The sequence below is a fragment of the Nelumbo lutea genome, chromosome 8 (genome assembly GCF_056320005.1).
Source record: "Nelumbo lutea isolate HS-2025 chromosome 8, American lotus-T2T, whole genome shotgun sequence".
Classification (NCBI taxonomy): Eukaryota; Viridiplantae; Streptophyta; class Magnoliopsida; order Proteales; family Nelumbonaceae; genus Nelumbo; species Nelumbo lutea.
In genome coordinates, this window is record NC_142691.1 from 45,396,442 (window position 1) to 45,418,173 (window position 21,732).

Genomic DNA, 21,732 nt, shown 5'->3' on the forward strand with positions numbered 1-21,732 from the left:
ATAGAAAACAAATTGTAAAAAAAAACTTAAAATTTTATTCCGTATGAATTTTAATGTTATAATTGTTCATAATTGCATATATGAAATAATAAAATGAAATTGAAAGAAAAAATACAATGGAATTGGACTAAAATCGTATAATAAAACAAAATTTACAATAATATTACAAGTTTTTGTATAGTTATTGAATATTGGCATCACTCTTCTCTTCAAGTTCCAACTCCTTGATCTGCATCTTTTGGTGATCCATATCGGATGATTTTTTATGCCTCCTTGATGTCTATTATCTACATCTAATTAATCTTTAAAAAATATGCATATCTCTAGAGTTTCATTTGCCATGTTTCTCCGCTTTTCATGGATATCAGAGACTTTAGTGAGTCACATGCCATGGTGCAAGGACAGGATAATTTTGTTCATTTCCTTTTCATTTGGCTAAAATATCAAAATTATCTAATTCATCAACTGAGTGTAAGTTTGTAATATTACTCTATAAATAAAAATTAAGTTCATTAAATAAACTTGATGAAGAATAGTTAGAAACTGATTGTTGCTTGCTTTTAGTTTAATAATGACCAAATTAAATTTTATTCGACGTACTACCACTAGCAGTTTCAGATGGTTGCACTATACAAGTTTTTTTTTTTAACTTCTTGATTGTGATTTATATAAACTATATATTTAAAACAATAAATTACTAATTTCTTCTTTTTTAATCCCACATTAATTTCCATATTTTCATGGTAAGAATCAAGTAAAATATTTACATTTGTTTGTTTAATCCTAGTGTTTAATGTTGTAGATAAATATTTTCCTAATATTTTTTAATTATCATCTTCCATCACTTTCTTGCATTAAGCCTTTTAAGAATATCATATAACTAGAGCTTCAAGGAGAAGTTTATCCACCTCCCCCACTATTATCATCATCAGTCACTTGTTACCAAGTTGACAATCAGGGTTCATTTGGTTTGCAGTTGGAATTGGAATCGGAATTGGAATGGTTTATTTCCATAATCTGTTTGGCTCAGATATGAATGGGAATGAGAATTAAAATCAGCAGGAATGAGACTTCATTCCCAAAAGAGAGGCAAAGAATGACCATTCCCTCAAATGGGGGAATGCCATTCTAGTAGGAATGGGAATGAGATTCCGATTCTGCCCAATCAAACAATTGAAATCGGAATAACCCATTCCAATTCCGATTCTAGACCCCTATTCCTGCAAACCAAATGAGACCTCAATTAAGAACACATCAAGAATCAATAAAATCAATTAGTTGTAGTGGTAAACCGTACTAGATTACTCACTCCTATGGCATGCAATGAACTGATGTTGCTTGGTTTCCTCTCCTTCCATTCATATAGAAGAGAAAGGATTTATACCTACGGGCGGAGCTACATGCGTGTATTTTCCATATTGACCCTAGTAAAGCTAAATGAAAATATACGAATGTCGAGTCAATTTTGGCATTTTATTTGGACTTAGACTAATTAATGGGGCTTTTGTGGTGATTGAGCTACGTTGATAGAGCTGCTTTGGATAATCTACCCATGATAGCTTCAACAGAGAGTTGATTTTTAGGCCCATTGCATGTAAGCCTATTTTCAGCTTTTTGATTTTTATCCAATAGGGCTTTATACTTTCTAGGTTTCTTGACTCATACAATGCTACAAGCCATTGCATGAAAGACCTCTCAAACGTGCACAAAAGCTTCCATGGGCTTTGACTAGAAAAAACTTTTTGATATTTATGAAGCTTTAAACCCCACTAGAAAAAAATTCCTGGCTACATCAGTGTCTATACCACACCAATGTTTAGCCATAAGGAGCTAGCAGGGATAGATCTACAAATTAACCTCCACAAGAAAAAATGCACATGAAGTGGGAGTTTCTTATATATATATCACCAAGTATCTCTCCATTGTACTCTATGGAGACCAAAGTCCGGAGAAGAGGTGTTAACTTCTTCAGATGACCATAGTCTATAGGTCAATGCCATGAACTCCCTTTTAAGGAATGTAAGCCCAAACCAATCTATCATTGTTCTGTATGTAATCAATCATAAGTGGTATGTGACAAATTTCAATAAAGATATTATCTCCAAATAAAGACAATATGAGGGTTGATCTCCATTCTCTTGTAGAGGGGTGGATGAATTCGGACGCCTTCAAATTTAGCAAAACTGATTCATCACTATGAGCATCATCAAGTGTAAAGGTTGATGTAACCATTGATCATGCATGTAGACCATGATTTGCTCATCCATTTGTTAATTAATTAACAACTTTGCTCCTTTGAGTAAATATGATTGACAAGACAGCAAATTGCTCCAAAGTGAAAGGAGCGTAACGCAAGAGGGGTGAATTGGGTAATACAATTTTTTCCAAGTATCATTTTTTAAATAAATTCAAGATAGGGATGAAAATGAACAATGATGCAAGTTGTAGTATATACAATGTTTACAAAACTTTATGTGAGAAACAACAAGAAATATCAATATAAAAAATAAGAATAATAGAACACACAAAATTTATAGAGGTTTGGCCAAACCTGGCGTATATCCTCTCCCTAGGCACACCACCTGAGAATTTCCACAATACTATCTGGATTTCTGGGTATTAATAAAACCTTAAGACTAATTAGATTTTCGGATGCCAACATGACCTTTGCAACAGTTGGACTTGAAAGTGCCAATAAGACCTTTCATCAGATAGACTTGCGGATGCTATCAAAACCTTTCATAGCTAGAAAATCACAAGCTATACAAGCACAAATAAAGTATGGACAACGAAAGCATAAACAAACATAATGCTTGTCAATAGGATAATATGTAATTTCAAGCAGAACTATTCAAATTGCACAAAATGCACAAATAACTAAGGACTCTAACAATTGAAGAGATTTCAAGATTCTCAATAAGAAACACTTAAGCTTAATTCACTCTTTTTTCTTTTTCTCACAAAAATAACTTTATTTTTAGCTAAAAAATATCTTCTAAACTTCCTTTTAAATTTTGCTCTCTTTTTCACTTGCAAGTATTTTTTTTCACTTTTTTTTTTGAAAAAAGGTTAACTTTATTCAAAAAAGAGAGGTACATGAGGAGATGTACACAACAATTAGACACTCAGAAAGTTACATAGGCAGAAAACTATAACTAAATAAATAATCTGTGTAAACACCTGATTTAGCTAGACTGTCAGCTTCAGAGTTTGGCTCCCTTGGAATCCAGACCACGTGAGCATTCAAGGAGGAGAGGATGTCTCTCGCTTCAGCCAGGTAGTGAGCTAAGGCCCAGGGCCACTATCAGGATTAGTAAGCCAATAAATGGTATTGGCTAAATCTCATTTATTGGTATGATTTAATAAACCTAGGTCTTTTGCAATCCTGATGCTGGTTAAAGCTGTCATGACTTCGGCCTTTGTTGAGGAGGCTATCCCAATCGGCCCACTAAAAGCCCAACTAATAATACCATCTCTTCTTTGAATTTCACCTCCAATACCCACTGCACCTAGGTTTCTGAAAGTACTCCCATCAAAGTACAAAGTTGTCTCCCCTTCTTCATCAAATTTGAAACTGCGAGAAGTGTTGAGGTGTATGTGATTAGAGTGAAGAAAATTTATGGTGTTTCTTTGTAGGTCATCAAATGTGACAACTCTGAAATAATTTGAGTTGGAAGTCCACAGGAAGCATCTGTAACAGATTAGAGAAATCAACTCCTCATAGTTTTTTGTTTTATTGGTAAACACCAGGTTATTTCTCTCTTCCCAGATGCTCCAAAAAATAGCATGTGCAGTAGATTGCCATAAAGTTTTCCCTCTTTTGCTTAATCCTCTTCCTGACCATTCCCCTAAGCATTCATCCACATTTTCTGGGAAAACCCAACTGTATTCAAATAATGTTAGAAAAAAGTTCCAAAATTTTCTAGTTTCCTTTATAGTGAAGCAGGATGTGATTGGTAGATTCCTCAGCTTTAAGGTAGAAGCAATAGACATGAGGGAATAGATATGACCTTCCATGGTTCTTTTTCTAAAGGAGATCATAAGTGTTGATTTTCTTTAAGATGGCCTCCTACACACACACACACACACACACAAAACAAACCTTTGAAGGGATATGAACACACCAAATTCTCTTGTGGGGGTACTGATTAGTAATTTGTTCACCCCTAACTAAACACTTGAAGCAAGATTTGGTTGAAAACTTACCAGATGGGTGAAGGGTCCAAACACGAAGGTCAGGGGGATTTTGGGAGAGGTATACATCTCTTAGGGTGTGCAAGAAGCTAGTGATTTCATTAAGTTCCAGGTCCCTTAGTGGTCTCCTAAGAGTTAGGTTCCAATTGAAATAGGGGGGCGGGGGGGGGGGGGTGGTAAAACCTGGGATATGAAAGCTTCTTGGTTTATGGTAAGCCTGAGGGAAGCAGTTGGCATAGTTTGAGTTACCCCACCAAAGGTCAGTCCAAAACTTAATTCTATCGCCCTTTCCCACCTTAAATCTGATAAAGGAGATGAAAAAATTGTAAGTCGAGATTATACCTTTCCCAAGATGGGTGTCTTTGACCCGATTCAAGTGAAGTTTGCTATAACAACTGTTGGCATGCTTCCTGTATTTGGTAGTGATTACAATAGTCCATAGTGCACTTGGTTCTAGAGGGAATCGCTACAACCATTTATTGAGAAGAGCTATGTTTCTTTCTTTCAAGTGGCCTACTCTAAACCCACCACCCTCTGGTTTTCTAACCTGAGACCACCTCACAAGGTGAGAGCCCCTTTCCCCACCTCCTTCCCAAATAAAATTTATCTGAAGCTTTTCTAACTGAATAGCTATCTTGTTTGGCAAGCAAAAAATAGAAGGGTAGTAGGCGGGAAGGTTTCCTAGAGATGCTCTAATGAGAGTGTGTCTCCCCCTTTTGGACAGGTAGTTCCTTTTCCATGTGGCTAACTTCTCACATTTTTCTAGTATTAGTTCCCAAAAACTTGGATTTCTCGGATTCCCTCCGAGAGGCATCCCTAGATAAGAGAAGGGGTGATTCTCTACTTTGCATCCCAAGATCTATGTGAAAGTATTCAAGGAATGTGCACCATCTAGATTTAGGCCAATGATATTGCTCTTAGAAAAGTTGACTTGTAGTCCAGAAATCCATTCAAAGCAGGTGATGACCCTTTTCAAATTTGACATGATTTCTTCATTAACCTCTAGGAAAAGGATAGTGTTGTCGGCCAACTGGAGATGTGAAATATGAGTGGCTTCCTATCCAACTTCAGAACCTCTCAATAGTCCTAGAGAAATAGCCTTATTCACCAGTTGGCTAAAAATTTCTATGACTAGAATAAAAAGCAAAGGGGAGAGGGGGCAGCCTTGTCTTAGACCTCAGCTGGCATTAAAATATCCTTTTGGTTGCCCGTTAATTAGTACTAAAAACCAGGTGGAACTTATACATCCCTCCACCCACTGAATCCACTTTCTTCCAAACTCCATTAGTCTCATAGTTGCTATAAGGATGTTGTCAACAATTTGTCGCCCTTTTACAAATGCAAATTGATTCTGAGAGATGATTTCACCTAAAATTTTCTTTAATCTTTCAGCTAGAACCTTTGCTAAAATTTTGTACACACTCCCAATCAAGTTGATAGGTCTGAAATCTTTTGCTTCTAAAATGCCATTTCTCTTGGGAATTAAGCATATGAAATTAGAGTTATTTCCTTTGTTGACAATGGCTAAATGATAGAAATCATTAAACGCATGTATCAAATCTGAACTGATAAAACTACAACAAATCTGATAAAAGAAAATTGGGAATCCATCGGGGCTAGGGGCTCTATCTCCATCCATGCTAAAAATTGCATCCTTCACTTCTTGTTCTTGAAATTCTCTTTCTAACCACAATCTATTCTCCACCTATAGTTTCAGCCCTTCCCAAAGGCTTAAAGAGAGTTTTCTATTTTCTTTCTTTGAGTAAAGGTCTTTGAAGAAATATAAAAAAGCTTCAGAGATTTCCTCAGGGTCCTCTGTTTCTCGTTGCCCGACTTTTAATTTTGTTATAAGATTTCTTTTTCGTCTACTAGATGCATATATGTGAAAGAACCTACAATTATTGTCTCCCTCCTTTAACCATCTGACCTAGATCTTTGTCTCCAGTAAACTTCTTTTCTCCTTATCACCTTTTCCCAATCTTTTCTTAGCCCAAATTTTCTCCTTCTTTCATTCTCATCTAGTTGCCCGATCTGCTCCTTTTGGTCTAAATCATCCAACTCATATAGGAGTGCTGATTTCTCTTCCTTGAAGGCTTTAAATTTCTCTTTGGCCCATCTTTTAATTTCCATTTTACAAATTTTAATTTTTCCAAGAATTTGTAACCTAACCAACCTTCTGTCTTACATTCCTCCCACCATGAGGCAACCTTTTTGCAGAAGTCTTTGTATTCTGTTCAAAATTTTTCCAACCTAAAAGGGGTTTTCCCTCTAACCACCAAATTTGTACTTAGGGTGATAAGCCAGTGATCAGAAGTACAATGGAAATGGATCTCCTGAAAGGTCAAGGGAGATTGGGCTTCCCAATCTGAAGTAATTAAAAATCTGTTAAACCTACAACTTAAGGCATTATCCTGTATGTTTGACCAGGTAAAATTACCATTCCTTAGGGGGAGGTCATGTAGCTTGTGTCTGGAAATGAAGTTGGAGAACTCTTCCATACTTTTATTTACCCTCTTCCCATTGGAGTGTTTCTGATTGAATCTTGTGACATTGAAGTTTCCTCCCATGCACCAAAGAAACTCATCATGTTCATGCAAGGAATCCAACTCTTCCCAAAATCTATTCCTATTTGATGGAGCATTAGGGCCATAAACTGTCGTTAGAATCCATGTGAACTCATCTTCCTTGTTTGTGAAAAGTATTGAAAGGAGGAATTCGCCTTTATCAACTTCCACTCCTAAAACCACATCTCTCCACATGACAAGGACCCCTCTTGAAGTGCCTGTGGTTGGGAGGGCAGTCCATTTTCTACCTCTTAAACCCCAGATTGTTTTGATTAACTTCCTATCCACCTCTTCTCTTTTGGTTTCTTGTAACAGAATAATGTCTGGATTCTCTCTTCGAAGGGTGTCTTTTACTAAGCTTCTCTTAACTTTACCACCCGTCCCCCTTACATTCCAGCTCAAGATCTTCATCTTAAACTCTGTTGGTCTTACCCTTACCTAATCTTCTACTCTCTTCTCCTACACAATCCATATTTTGATCAATTATACCCCATTGTAACCTCTTTATTTCTCACTTGGTCCCTTTTTCAACTTTTTCTTTGTTCTTGCTATCTCCCAGGAAACTCCCTTACCTCTTATGTTATTCCATTCTTTACCAGAGGCCATGTCAGAGTCACAGTGTTGGAGACCTAGTTTTTTGGCCATATTTGTGACTTCATCATTATTTTGTTCCCTCCTAGGTCGACTAACAAAGTCCTTAGACACTGAAGTTGAGCCCAAAACCTCCACAAAATCACCTTTGTTTGGGAAAGCCATTGGTTGGGATAGTTGGTCACCTAAACCTGGAACACAAGGACAGCAAGTGCGGCAATGAGAAGGTGAGTCATGATAATGATAAAAACAAGGGTCGCAATTCTAAGTCACTTTCCTTTTTCTTTTTCTTTCTTGTTGTTCCTTACTTGAGAACTAACATATTTATGTTGGATTCAACATATGGCCATTATAGAAATATTGGAGTTCTTAATTCTTTGAATGGAAATGTCCAGACAACATCTTTTGCAAGTTTGATAGCTTACTAGAAGAAGAAAGAACTGTTATAGGCTTCAAACGATAAAAAGGAGAGAGCTAACATAATATATATATATATATATTATATACAAATATATAAATAAAAACTAAAAAATACTATATATAATAATATCATATATATAATTAGAATATTATATTTTATTTATATATATATATAAAATAATAAATTTTTATATGTATATTTTTTATTTTTATAGGAAGTTTGGCTCATGGTCAAGCTCAAGCTCAAACTTATGAACTTTTGAATCAAGCCGAATTCAAGCTCAAGTCGTTGGCTCTGGCCTCATAATTTTTTGATGAGCTAAGCTTGAATAACTAGATATTTGGTACATCTCAACTCTAATCCACCCCTAATAGAGAGGATGGGCCTTGGCCAAGGGTGTAATGATCACCTTAGTTAGCTTACGCCTCCTATCTAAAATTACTCTTTACTCAATTAGTTTATGCAATAAATGCATATTTATTTCTAACTCCTTGTCCCTTAATGGAATCTTTTGATTGGTGTCAAATAGGGCCATATGTCACATGCCGCCCCCCCCCGCCCCCACTTCCAAGGATAAGTTCGTCATTAGCTCAACTCAATCAAACGAAGTAATTGGTCACCCTTAGTTCTTCAAGTTGGGATTCATATTATGGACATTTGGAATATCCATAGTGGATGTTTTGAGATCGGAGTTTATTGCATGAATGAGTCTATAGGTCCTTGGTTGAATAGTTCAGTTGTGAAGATCAACTAGTTTTCTCTCATTATGCTAAGTTAAGATGGCCACCATCCTTTTGCCTAGCTCTTGGCAAGCTGGTCATTGTCAATGTGATTGATAGAGTTAGCATTGTTTAGTTTTACTACCATTTCCTACTAGCTCATAGCTTGTTAAGTGCATCAATCGGCCATTTATTATTAATTTTCATGGCTCTTCCTTCTTAGGCAAATAAACTTGACCATGAGATCAATAGAGTTAGCGTTGGTTACTTCCTAGCCTAGGTTAGTTTTACCACGACTCCTTATTAAGCTCATAAATTGTAATGTTAGTTTGTTTGCTCTTCCTAAAATTCAGATAATTAAGATGGTGTCGCTCCTTCACCTTACTCTTCTTCTTCTTCTTCTTATTATTATTATTATTATTGTTGTTGTTGTTTGCTTGCATTAGTCTGAGGCAATTGCTATCCCTTTGATTAGCCTTTTCTTGTTAGACTAATAGGTTGAATTGACCATATAATTTACAGAGTTGGTGTTGTTCAGTTACTATCCCTTTTACCACTATTTCAACAATCTCTCCTCTCTCCCTTATATTCTTGTTTTGTCATTTTCTCCTTCCTCATTTGAATGTAGGGAATATCCATAGTGGATGTTTTGAGATCGGAGTTTATTGCATGAATGAGTCTATAGGTCCTTGGTTGAATAGTTCAGTTGTGAAGATCAACTAGTTTGCTCTCATTATGCTAAGTTAAGATGGCCACCATCCTTTTGCCTAGCTCTTGGCAAGCTGGTCATTGTCAATGTGATTGATAGAGTTAGCATTGTTTAGTTTTACTACCATTTCCTACTAGCTCATAGCTTGTTAAGTGCATCAATCGGCCATTTATTGTTAATTTTCATGGCTCTTCCTTCTTAGGCAAATAAACTTGACCATGAGATCAATAAAGTTAGCGTTGGTTACTTCCTAGCCTAGGTTAGTTTTACCACGACTCCTTATTAAGCTCATAAATTGTAATGTTAGTTTGTTTGCTCTTCCTAAAATTCAGATAATTAAGATGGTGTCCCTCCTTCACCTTACTCTTCTTTTTCTTCTTCTTCTTATTATTATTATTATTATTGTTGTTGTTGTTTGCTTGCATTAGTCTGAGGCAATTGCTATCCCTTTGATTAGCCTTTTCTTGTTAGACTAATAGGTTGAATTGACCATATAATTTACAGAGTTGGTGTTGTTCAGTTACTATCCCTTTTACCACTATTTCAACAATCTCTCCTCTCTCCCTTATATTCTTGTTTTGTCTTTTTCTCCTTCTTCATTTGAATGTAGGGAAAAACTCCTTGTCCCACATTTCTTGGGAAAGGAGTTGTGTTTGAGTATATCTATAGACTTGCTCTATCTATGGGTAGGGACCCATAGGAGGAAAGCACTATAGATGTTCACATGCATGAGAGAGGGGTTGGGGGTGCCTTTCACACATGCGCGGGTTGGGTTGGATCGGGTGCAGACATGCATGTCCTACCAAATTATATTTTTTTTTACCTTTGACCAGTTTAAATAGTTTGACTTTTTCTTCCTTTCCTATTTCTTCTTCTTTGTGTCTCTTCGAACAGGTGCACTGTTCTAAAGAGACATTTCTCTGAAAAGACACTTCTATGTACATTTGGGTGACTAAGAGAACTTTATAAAGAAAGTGTTAGTCAACCCAGAAACATAGATCAGTGGCCTGTGGACTATGGACTGTTTTATCTTGGTGACTGATTTGAATTCACTTGACTTCACCGTAGGGGAAAATGTGATTTTTTGGAGAGTGACCAAGTGGCATGACTCAACCCTTCTTCTTTCTACAATTTCTCAGATTCATCACCACATTTATGCAACACTACCGTCTCTCGGTTTGGAAAGCACACTTTTGCCTCTGTTATTGTTATTTTACAACAATATTATTATTATTGTTGTTGTTGTTGTTTGCTTGCATCAATATGAGGCAATTAATATCCCTTTGATTAGCCTTTTCTTGTTAGACTAACATGTTGAATTGACCATGTAATTTATAGAGTTGGGTGCTGTTCAGTTACTATCCCTTTTACCACTATTCCCTACTAAGCTTATCACTTTAGGACCTTTGGTTCAATCTTGTATCTTGTTGCCTTTTTGAAGAAGACAAGACAACCATGTTTTTTCTTTATGAATGCTCCTTTTGGGTGCAAGTTGGTCATTCGCAGGTGGTACATCTTGGACATGTGATTTGGCAGCTTCGTGAACACTTATTTCGGGCTCAAGTTGGCAATTTGTAGGCAACACATGTTGAATTTATGGTTCAGCTTTAGGGATGCTTCTTACAAGGCCAGTTGGATCTCCTCACAGAATGCTATTCATACTAACCTCCCAACATGTCTTAGTTGTATATCAGGCACATCTCTTGTACTTGTATTTATTATTATTCATTGGAAGACATTCTCAATACATAGTGGGATATGGCTGTGAAGTCGGTGAAGAGCGCTCTTTGAGGAATAGATCCCAATTAGCTTCTTTCAAGCCTAAGTCGGCCATTTATAGGTTGATTATTTGTGGGTGATGTTGCATTTGCAGGTCGGCCATACGCGAATGTTGTCACATTTGCAAGTCGGTCATTTGGAGGGAGCTTCAATGTCATTGTTGTTTGGTTCTGGGTAAGGGTGTCAATGAACCGGTTTTGGATTTGACCCCGCCCAGTTCAAAATCAATTTGGACGAATTGGATAGACAAACAAGACATATTGGATTGGACCAATCCGGTCCAAAATATTTCTTAGATTGGATTGGACCTGGTTTGTCTCTAACAAATTTATATTGGATTGAGTTGGATTAATTCAATATCTGGTCCATTGATATAAGATAAGAATATATGTGTCAATGGACTAGGTTTGAGTTGAAACCAATCTAAATAAAAATGAATATGAACAGATTGGACAGTCCAAACATTGAATTGGACCGGTCCAAATTGGTCCAAAATTGGATTAGACTTGATCCATTTATAATGGATTCACATTGGACTGGAATGGATTGGACCAAATCCAATCCAATTGACACCCCTAGTTCTGGGCTCGTCTCTAAGGATTAGAGATGTTTTGAGATCTTTATTGGGTCTAAATGTTTAATGTTCTGGGATGGTTCCATTTGTTCTATAACAAGGGAGAGAACTAAGGCTCCGTTTGGTTTGTGGGATGGGGATGAGAAAAAAGGGAAATTCCAAAAATATTCCCTTTTCTCATATTTGTTTTGAGGGAAAGAGGGGGATGGGATGAGAGAAAAGTGGGATGGGAGATCCCAAAATTGCGAATTCAGGGTCATAGCAAAACAATACGACCCGGGTGAGGAAACTCGAGAAAATCCCAGTGCAGGTGTTCAACGGCACCAATGCCACCACCAGCAACACAGTCCTGTTCAACGGTACCAACGTAGAGAAACTCGACAACATAGTCTTGTTCAATGGCACCAGCACAAGTGTCTAACACCAATGTCATTGCTAACATAGGGGAATCGACAGAACGGAAAAAATCACTCGCAATGGCCAAAATCCAAACCAACTCCCCCTTTTGGATAGAAGAAGTCGATGCTAAATGGAAACTTACGAAGGAATCCACTGGTACACCGCCATCGCTCTCGTCATTTCTAGTTTAGTGGTGATAGAGTAGTGAAGATGAAAAATGAAGAAGAAAAAGAAGCAAAAGAAGAAGAAGAAGAAGAAGAAAGAGAGAGAGGGAAAGAGAGAGAGATTAGAGAGGGGACGTGCAGATCTACCGCCGCTGCAACTTGCAGTAGCGGTGACGAAATAGAGTGAGAGAGAAAATGGGGGATGAGGGGAAGAATAAGGAGAAGAGAGAAGATCAGGGAGAGAGAGCGGGAGAGGGAGGCCGGAGATGGGTTCAGATCCGTTGCTTCTCTTCCTAGTCATAGCTCTGTTCGATCAAGAGGAGGACAAGGGTGAATAGTGGATTACATCGTAAACATCTCCCCCTTTTTACATTTTCCCATCCCATCCCATCCCAATAAAACCAAATAATGGAAACTTAAATTTTTACACTTTCCCATCCCATTCCATTTTTTCCCATCTCACCCAAATCTTTCCACAAACCAAACAAAGCCTAAAAGACTTAGGGCTATGATGACCTACAAGAACAAAAACTGTCAAAGATCCCAAAGTCTGGTATCTGGGAGGTTTTCCAATGAGATATTGGGAGGCCAAGCCAAAGTGCAAAGAGTGTTTTGATGTGTTGTGCCTTGGGTTCTATGCCCTTATAATATGGGAGGGGCCCTGGCCAATGCGAGTGTAACAGTTTCCATTTCCAAATCAGGTCTCTTATCTAAAATGACCTCTTTATTCAGTTGTATTCCGAAATAAATACATTTTCATTTTTTATTCCTTGTCCCTCACTAGCTAGATGATAACCCTACATTTTGATGCCTTAAGGGCATCAATTCAGGGATATTTGCGGCCTTAGAATAGTCAAAGTGTATCATTTTCTTAGTTAAAATCAATTATATAACCTCTGAGGGTCTCTGTGCAAATTATGTAGAAAACTGGGAAATTTTTTAGGCTGAAGTGTAGTTTTTGGGAAGATGGTGTGAAGACTAGCTAAGAGAGGGGGTGTTTTTGTAAAGAACTGAGAACAGGAGGACGCCTCCTATCTTCTAAAATCAATTGGCGCCCATTCTATTGTATTACCATGCTCCCCTCTCCTTAGCAAACCGTAGGGAGCTTTTTTAACCTAATCTTTTCACTTTTAGCAAACCCTAGCCGCCCCTAGGTGTTTAATCTCCACCCTCCACATCTTTTAATCTCAACCACTCATTTTAGGGCTCTCCTTTATAGCTTTTAAACCCTAGGGCGCCACCTATTCTGCTAATTCTCACCATTCAGCCCCTCTCCTCCAAATCTCAGCCACTCCCTCCATCTTATATCCCAACCATTCATTTTAGGGCACCACCTATTCTTTTAATCTTAACCCTTCAACCCTAGATGTTCTAATCTACACCCTCTATTTTTGGGTGCCCAAATCTCAGCCATACATAATATTGGGTGCCCTCTCCATTTATTTTCAGTCATAGGATCACCCCCAAACCATCTTAGTCATCCATTAGAAACCCTAGGGCATCCCTAACTTTACTAAATCCCACCTGTCGCCCCCATCTTTCTCCCTATTTCTAGTTGTATCCACCATTCTTTATAAAAAGGGTCCCAGGGGCCCTATAGAAGGGGTTGGTCAATTCACCCAGTTAACAAGGCTAATATTTCTTGAGGAGTTCAAGGGTTGTAGAAGGGAAGGATGATGCCCAAATCTTGTCAGGAGGGGTTCCTGCAAGCTGTTCAACCAATCTGCAACTACCGCCACTAGATCTGATTAATCATTCTTTTCTTTTCTTTATTTTCTTTTCTGTTATTTTTATTTCTGTTTGTTACTCTATTTTGCAGATATGAATTTGTGCGGTTCAAGGCTAAGGTGTCTTGAGAGGTTCGAGGGTTGTAGAAAGGATAGATGCCCGGTTCTTGTCAGGAGGGGTTTCTACAAGCTGTCTGGCTAATCTGCAACTACCGCCACAGGATCCGGATTCTGGATCATTTATTTATTTATTTATTTATTTCCTTTATTGATTCCCATACTTTATTAAATTCTAATTTTTATCTATTGTCTTGTTTAAATTTGAAACATTTAATTTCAGCAATAATATATTTTATTTTCGTATTTTTTGTCATTCCTGAATGAATTTTCTTGTCCGAATCTAAGTATATATTAATTTTTCACTTGCTTCCCTGTGGATATGACCCATTCTAACCCATTTACTACGTTAGTAGCTGTTTGAGAAATGGTAAAAATTATAAATGTTTAAATTGGTGTTCTGCGGTGTTTAACGATGCGCTTCCAGACACACCACTAAATCAGTAAATTTTCCACTTGGCCTGCTCAGTCCACGTGGAACCTTTTGATTGGCGGTCGAAATATGGCCATATCATCAAGATGGAAATACAAAAATTGAAAAAGAAAAGAGGATGGTGGGTTAGTGGTTGAAACATTTGAGTTAAATGGGTCAAGCCATGATATTACAATTAAACAATAAAAATTTTAAAATATATAGGAATACGACAAAAGCAAGAAATTATGGAAATAAATTTGGGCACATGTCTAAAACTATATGTTTATCATATTACACAAAATACGTATGCACAATTTAAAATTGATGATGGAAATAGAATGCACAATTTAAAATTGACTCAAAATGAAATAGATATTCCAGCTAGGTGACATGTTAGAGGTTTAACCATCCAAGACAAATGCGTCCTCTCATGATGTAATAGTTAAATAATAAAATTATAAAGATTTAGTGGAAAACTTTGGTACATCTTTAACATGTGGTCATCTTTTTAAACAAAATACGTATGAAAATAAGAATTATTTTAATCGATGATGGAAATGAAATACAAAATTTAAAACTAACACAGAAATAAAATTGTTTCTGTTCAGATTGGGGGTCAACAATTCAACCGTTTAGGCTGAAACAAATGTCATTAATTAAAGACCAAAATAAAAAAAAAAAGATAGAAATATATAAAGTTATAGGCTTGGAAAAATCATAAACCTATACTTTCATCATATTAAAAAAATAAGCATCATAAAAAAATATTTTTATTGATGATAAAATTGAAAAGAAACCATTTTTCATCTGGGTTAAATGGCCAACCCATGATGTTGCAATAAAAAGATGCAGAAAAGAATAGATACTTTTGTAGAAAATTCTGAGTACATTTTAAAAATTATATATATTCATCATATTAAAGAAAAATGTTTGTTAAATTCAGAAATGTACGAAATCACAAAAGTTTAACTATTTCGAAAAGTAGATAAACATTAAAACAAAGTTTTACTCACATAAGTTGTTAATTATATATAAGTTTCTGTTGCAATTTTATTTTGGAATAACTAGCTCATTAAATGCAATTATGTTTTGCTGATTCCTCTCTCCCTCGCTCATCTATTGAAATTCTGAAACTCCAACCTTTTTGCTTCTCTATTTATGGTGAATAACCGCAAGATATTGTGGTGGATAACCACTAAAGTTGTATAAAGGTTAGCAAAGCACAAGAGAGAGAGAGAGCGAGCGAGAGAGAGAGAGAGAGAGAGAGAGAGATTTAAAATGCTAAGATATTCCCATATCTCGTCATTATAAATACTTGGGAAGAGCATTCAGGTCCAGATCAAAAGAACCCAGGAAAGAAACTATGCGTTTTCTGTTAGTTTGTTACAAACAAGAGACTGTGTTAGGGGAGAGTCAAGCTTCTGGGGTGTGCCCTTATTGTGGAGGGATGGTGCACGCCATCGACACAGAGAGACAATACATGTTCTGTTTTCTTCATCTCTGGTTTAGTCCCAAGACCAAGTACCTGTGCACCATGTGTAACAGGCGTTTAGTTGTCAACCATGGAGAAAATGATAGCTAGCTAGGGTTGAATTGAAGGAAAGGAGAAAGATCAAATCATAAAATCATTGACAAGAAAAGAGGCAATTAATGGTTAACCTTTGCTAGGTGAAGAGATTTCTCAAATGGGTCTTTTTGAAAGCTGATTGTAGCCTTTGTATTGTTGAATTTGAGATGATGTATAACATTTATTGGTCAAGAAGTTTTAGTTTGTATTTGTATTCCTGATTTCTCAATTTTCATTTGTTATATGTTGTTTGGAAAGCAAATAGTTTGGGTTGATAATTAAATCTATTTGGACAAATATCAGTGCAGAACTAAGAATAGATTCATCATCTACTTCCCATTTGATCAAGGATGTATAGATTAGGCTTTTATTCTTCGTTTATTATTATATTGTTTTTGGTCTTTTATACCCTGAATTTTTATCCAAGGTGAACCTAATTCAAAACAATCCACCTATGCAATAATAAGGAGATGGTTTTTAAATCCTTAATTAGGTTGCTTTTAATTAGTTGCTCGTAAATAAAAAAATAAGGGATAATTTCCCCCAAACATGAATTATTTTCTAAGTTTTCTTAGTGTTTTGTTTGAAGCTTGAGAAAATCCAACCTATAATTTTTTATACAAAAAAACACTGCATATTGTTATGGTTGAGCTGGCCCCAGGTGCCATGTGGCAATTTCCGTGGCCATCTTATCTTTTTGACCATTTTGGCACCACGTAGGATGGATAAGCGCGACTAAGAAGAGGAGTCCCATACGGATAAGAAGAACAACTCTGCCGGGGATTAAGACTTATCCTGAAGGCCTCAACGAACAACCTCATATTGACAAACCCTAAAAGCCTCATTCGAACCGGATACGGATATTTGGCTATAAATAGGTAACCTCCATTCAAGGAAAAAGACTTTTGACTCTTGAGACTTCATACTGTTACTCCGCTTTTGCTCGGACTAGCATTCTTTTCAACTTCTTGCTCAACTCAATCACCAAAAGGGCATTTTTGCATAAACCCCTTCTTATTCTATAATATCTATATTATGTTCTTACATATCTTCTCCAGTATTCCCTGTTCCTGTTTCACTTTTCATCTTCTTGGAATAACTCATGTTTGCTTTCATTTATCCTCATCTAATCATCTATTCCATATTTATTGTCTTTTAAGTAGAACCTCTCTTTGTTCTCTATCCTCCCTTAAATTCTTCTACCTTATCTCTGAACTTTCCTTTTGTTGAATACCTTCTCTCCACTTCCAACCTTTCACTTGCTCATTGGTCACCATTCAAAGACTCCAAAGAAAGATTCCACCAACTATTCCTACCTAGTGGAACACTTTTTTGTTTCCAGGGATTAGACAAGTTCTTGTTCCTTGCAACAAGCCAGATTACACCTTTGAGAAGAGTGTAAGATTGGTAGATAAAGTTTGCGGTACTATGCCTTGAAAGACGAGTAATCAATACTAAAAAAATTCCTTACCCTAATTTTAATAACATCATTTTGCAAGCATTTGATAAAGGCTGAAATGGATGAACTAAATAACTTATTACTCTTTCTTTTAGTGATAAGTTTTTAATTTTGTTTTTTCATGGGGCTAGACAACGGGGTAGCCTATGATCAGCCCCCAAACCCTGGTGGGAGGGGAATTTGATCCCAGGTCTCTATTACAACGAATCAGAGATTCTACCATTGAGTCATCATGAGTTGGTTTTTGGTGATAAATTATCAAGGAGGTTTTGATATTATTGGCTCAAGCTGAAAATAGATTAGTACAATACATTTAAATATTTTATCATCTAAAAAATAAAGCAATAAATCATTCGGTTACACTTCAGCCAAACGAGTATCAATAAATCATTCGGTTAAATCATGAAATCAAAGCCTTGGATGTATTATTGTGGCCCTACCTTAAATTAGTATAAATCAATGTTTCAAAAAATGACCTGGAATTGGAACCATTATGGCCACTGGTTCCCGGGTCAATAGTTCAATTGTCTGGTTTGAATGGATAATCTGTTTTAACAAAAGAAATTAAAAAGAATTAAAAAACAATAATTAAAATAAAAAATGACCAAAAACATTGAACAAGTCAAACAGGTTGATGGTTCAATCGCCTAAGTCAACGAGTCATTGACCAATTCAATGGTTTTTGGCCAAGGACCAGATTTAGGGTAAAACAAAACTGATTGCCTGAACCGAATAGTCCAACCATCTAAATAAATGATGGTTCAAAAACATTGGTTTAAAAATGAAGTTATGGTGGATCTAATTCAATGTATAATATATCAAAGGCCATGATTCATGGTTTTGAGTATGGATCCACTACAAGAAAAATGGTTAAAGCCGGCGGTTAGAGGATCGCTGCCTTGTGCGTCCACCCCCTAAACCTCTACCGGCCTAGGTCAAGACCACCGCCTTTGGGGACCGGTCCAACATGGTTCAATCATTCCTAAACCGACGGTATGTCAGAACCATCGGCTCAGATTTAATAAAAGTGGCGGTCTGGACCTCCGGCTTGGATCTCTTTGGACCGCCACCTTAGGTCCGTCAAAACATTGTGTTCGCTTTTCGGTGGCGGTCTGGACTGCCGGCCTAGATCACTTTTATGTCTAAGGCGGCGGTTGCATGACCGCCATCTTTGTTTTCTTTTTAAAATTTATATTTTTTATATCAATTTGATTTCAACATTTTGTTTGCACCCGTTTAATACAAATCTCATGGCAAATATTAATGCATAAAAATCAATGTAAGCAAAAGAATACAAATTGAAAATAAAAAAAAAAAAAAATTATTAATTATTATAATATCCAAAACAAATTGCTTAAATACAATATCCAATTAACATAAAAAAGTACAAAGACATTTAAAAAAACTTTTTGAATAATGTAACACATCTTCCAATGCAAATCCTCTCCATGACCCCGGTTCTGTCTTCAGTACAAGGCATTTGCAGGAAAAAACTTCTGTCTTCAGTGTTCTTGGACAATCTAAATTCTTAGCACTGAGTCGATGTTACTTTATACTTGATGTTCATCTCCTTGTCGATTTGAATACCTTCCAACTCCAACTGAACCTGAGAAAAAAGAAACTAGATATCACTTATAAATAAGTCATTGAGGCTTATTTTAAGCTTACAAAATGCTGAAAGTTGAATCTTGACAAAGAAATTAAAATTTAAACAAGATGGGTTGTTTCCTTTTGATGTTTCATGACCAAGGGATCATGCAAGTGGGATTAGGAAGATAGGTTTTTGTTACTTCATGAGGAAAATAAATCATCAGTAGAGTACTTTCAAGCAAATTGGCTGAAAAATGTTGTTACAAAATTATCTTTCATGATCTTTATATTTGTCAGATATATATATATATATATATGTGAGATTCCATGGTTCTAACTTGGAACTTTTAGTAAGATATATATTTTTCCTAGAGTACCATCATCAACTCCATCAACTATTACAAAATTAAACAGCATAAGAAAAGTCAGGATAAGCCTTACCATCCATAAACTGAGGACGTGAATACATAACGTAATTCTGACAAGCATACATTACGGCTATGATAACGATGTGCAAATCTTTCACGTAGCATATTAGCCTCAGCAACAAGAGCAGGTGTTAAATTGGCTAGAATAGCATCAGAAGAAGTTAATAGGACCTGGAAATGAATATATATATATATAAATTTGGATGAATGGATGAGTTTCCTACAAACATAAACATAATAACTTAATGAATTTGAAACCTCTTCTCCTAAATCTGACGGGAATGTAGCAATTATTGAGACGGCATCCATCTCAACTGGTCGGCCTTCCAATTATTGTGATTGATGAAGTCTCTGAGCTTGTTGTTGTGCTAAAACTTCTGCACGGATATCTGGGGGAAGAGCTGCAAGAAATTCAGGATCAATATCTCCAACAGATTGAGGTTCAGAGTTTGATGGTTGTGCAGCTTGACCCTGTTGAGCTGAAAGAACCTCAGCCCTCAAATCCTCAGGAAGAGCATCCAGGAATGCAGGATCAATTGCTCCAGAATCAGATGCTGTGTTGATTTGCTGCTTCTCAGTTGGACCACTCTGGTCTTCCCCTTGGCTAGTATTTCTGATACTTCACTAACACTCTGAAGAGATGCATCGTTGCTGCTTACTGGCACAATATTGCTTATATATATTATATATTATAAATATATATAATGTATATATATTTATATTACTAGTTGGTTCGGTTAACTGTTGATTTTTCATATTGGTTAACCGAAACCAAACCAGTAGCTTTGATTTTTCCAAAACCACACAGATCAGTTTGGTAGCCGAATTTTTTGGTTCGGTTTCGTCGGTTCATTTTGGTTTTTGATGATCACCCCTATCTACACTCATGAGCAAGTATGACCAGAAACGTTGCTTCCACATTAAGATTTTCTGAAAGCAAAGAAAAAAACCTCCCAAAGATGTTCTTTTGACCAAAAAATCTTATAGATGATCCAAATCTCAGTCCTAAATTTACCGAGTAAGCTAGTTTCCAGCCAGGGGCTCCAAGGTCCAGGATAAAATTTGAAAGTTGAAACACATGAATAGCATATTTTGAGGGAAAATGTTATCCTACTGAAATGAAGATAGCAATCCAAAGTCTAAACTAACCAATTCATCTACCTCATCTGTCATCATTTCCAATAAAACTCAAAGAGAATTAGCAATTTGGCAACGCAGACCAAATATTTATTAAATAACTAACAGTACATGGACAAATATAACTAGAAAGCTAAACCAGTTCTATTCAAGATTTTTTATTCAAACAAAAAAAAAAAAAACAAGAGAAGAAAAATAAATGTATAAAAGCTCTAAGAGAAGAGGGGTAACTATTGCTCCTGATCCTGAAGCCCAAATACCACTTCTCCATAACCAATTCCAAAACAAATAACTATTGCTCATAGTGAGGTTGCGTTTTAAATTTTAACTATGGAGGAACGAATTCAGGGGATGTGCTCATTGAATCAATCCCAACAGGTTGGTAAGGATGTTCTGATAACTAAAGAGGGAGGTGATCTATCAAAAAAAAAAAAAACTAAACAGATAAGTTTTCTTCCTACCAAAAAGGTCAGCTTGCTCTTCAGAGGCAAACTATTGAAAGAAGGGTTAGAAGGTTACCTTCTCTTCTCTTGCTCGAACGAACAGAGGTCGGTGCTTGCTTGGATAGCGTCCAGAAATTTCACCGTTCTCAAGCACAAAGGGAAACCCTAGCTTGAACTAACAGAAGTCGTGTGCCTCTTCTCTTGCTTGAATGAACACAACCCTAGCTCGAACGAACGTTACCTTCTCTTTTCTTCTCTTCTCTTCTCTTCTCTTCTCTTGCTAAAATAAACGATCAGAAAATCGCGCAAGGTTCTCTATGGACAAAGAACTTCTGTCTTGCTCGTGAAGATTAACTTCTTGTCTCAGCTGTCTTATTGCTTTTCGAATAGGAAGGGGGAATTCGCGCGCGGAAGAAAGAAACTTTTCCATCCCTGCGCTTCTCCACATCATCGGTCCAAGGTTAAACCGGTTCAGTTCAGGTTCAAAAAAAATCCGCCGAATGTACATTAATAAATGCCGCGCCAGTTTCTAAACCGAATGTATCAAAGACCGCCGCTTTAGATATTTCTTTAGCAGCAGTCACAAAGACCGCCGCTTCTAAACCGCCGCCTTTGACCGTTTTTTCTAGTAGTAATCACAACAGTTTGGATCTAATCAAAACAAAAGCATCACAACAGAATTCGCATTGGCTCGCCCCACAGAGTGCAGCCCCACAGTTTGGATCTTTATCCTGC

General features: G+C 36.6%; 1 long non-coding RNA gene across 2 annotated transcripts; it reads right to left on the minus strand.

The window, feature by feature from the left end:
• Positions 1 to 18,697: 18,697 nt before the first annotated feature.
• On the minus strand, positions 18,698 to 21,521 carry LOC148843969 (uncharacterized). Of its 2 annotated transcripts, none has more exons than XR_016103115.1 (4): positions 21,074 to 21,521; positions 19,676 to 20,075; positions 19,431 to 19,588; positions 18,698 to 19,005 (listed from the first exon to the last, which is right to left on the minus strand). It is a non-coding gene; the product is annotated as an uncharacterized LOC148843969 (long non-coding RNA). The 2 variants fall into 2 exon arrangements; XR_016103116.1 differs by having other exon boundaries at positions 19,676 to 20,049; positions 21,074 to 21,481.
• Positions 21,522 to 21,732: the final 211 nt, after the last annotated feature.